A 1,412-nucleotide genomic window follows, 5' to 3' on the forward strand; every position below is an offset into this window, starting at 1 on the left:
GTTTGTTTGTTTTTCCCTCGCGCTGAGATTTTCGGCAACACCCGTCTCCTCTGAAGGGTGGGAAAGGTCCCCCGGGGCAGGGGCAGAGTTAGCCTTCCCTAATTCTTATTCACGCCTTTGCTTCAGAGAGAGCTTGTCTTATTTACGGCTTGGCTTCGGCGCTTTAAATATTTGTCGGCTGCTTCCCGTTAGAAACATGCCAAATAATTTTTATTTGTGTTTATTTTTTTGGTAACAGCTACTGCGAGAGTTTGCAGGGGTTACTGCAAATTTTAACAGGTCTTGTGGCCAGGATTGTCCTTTCGTTATTTATTTATTTCATCGAGGAGGAGGAGGAGGAGGAGGAGGAGGAGAGAATATTGGATGAAAAAGAAAAGCACAATATTTTCGTCTTTTAAGCATGTGTGCGAGAGATTATTACATAACCCTGATCCATAACAACATCTGATCTGAACTGATCTGGACCTCCAACACTGGAAGTTTTCAAGAAGAGATTGGACAACCCTTTGTCTGAAGTGGTGTAGGGTTTCCTGCCTGAGAAGGGGGTTGGACTAGAAGATCTCCAAGGTCCCTTCCAACTCTGTTATTCTATTCTATTATGTTCATCTTCATAATCATAAGGGAATCATGGTGAAATTGAAGGAGAAAATGGGTAAACAAAGGCTTATTCTTTAAAAAAAATGACTTTACCCCTTATGTTGAAAATATCAGTTTACTCCAACACTTAACGTTTTCATTATTAAGCTTAAAATGTACATCCCCAAAACGATAGATGGCATCCAATTTTCTACCAGGGAAAAACCATTCTTTGTTTTCTCAATCAATTTACACCAAAATGTATTATTGAGCAGTGGCCAAGAAAGATGGCTTGGGTTTTGCATTAGAATTGCTTCTTGGGTTCTAGCCATGGTTAAAAGCCACATGTGTTGGACCGCAGTTCCTGTTTCCCCAGCCAACCTGGTTATGCTAGCTGGGGATAATAAAAATTGCAGTCTGCTTGATTGGGGTTGCCTAAGGTTATCTTAAAGCCATTTCCATAATATTCTTATTCTACATTTGTGTATAGTATCGGAATAGGCATGTGGTAAGCTTTTAGCAGTTTTTAAGGAATACCTTTTCAGTGGTATTCTGATCTTCATATCATGGAGCATTTAGGATTGCACAAAGAGTGGAAAGACCCAGATTCAAGTTCTCATTTTCTCCAGGAAGTTTCTCTGCTGAGTCTGCATTAGTCATGATCTCTTAGGCAATCTTTCTTACCTGGAATAGTGAATGATGTATGATCCCTTGAGCAAAAGGAGAAAAAGAAAAAGGTGAGGTGAGGTGTAAATAAGCAATAAAAGTGATGGCCTTTGCTGCAGGTGCTGTCTGACGTCCACATACAAGGCAGAATCTTCCAAGAAGGATGCTTT

Source organism: Pseudonaja textilis, chromosome 13 (assembly GCF_049901715.1).
Source record: "Pseudonaja textilis isolate UNSWEBS1 chromosome 13, rPseTex1.2, whole genome shotgun sequence".
NCBI classification, from domain to species: Eukaryota; Metazoa; Chordata; class Lepidosauria; order Squamata; family Elapidae; genus Pseudonaja; species Pseudonaja textilis.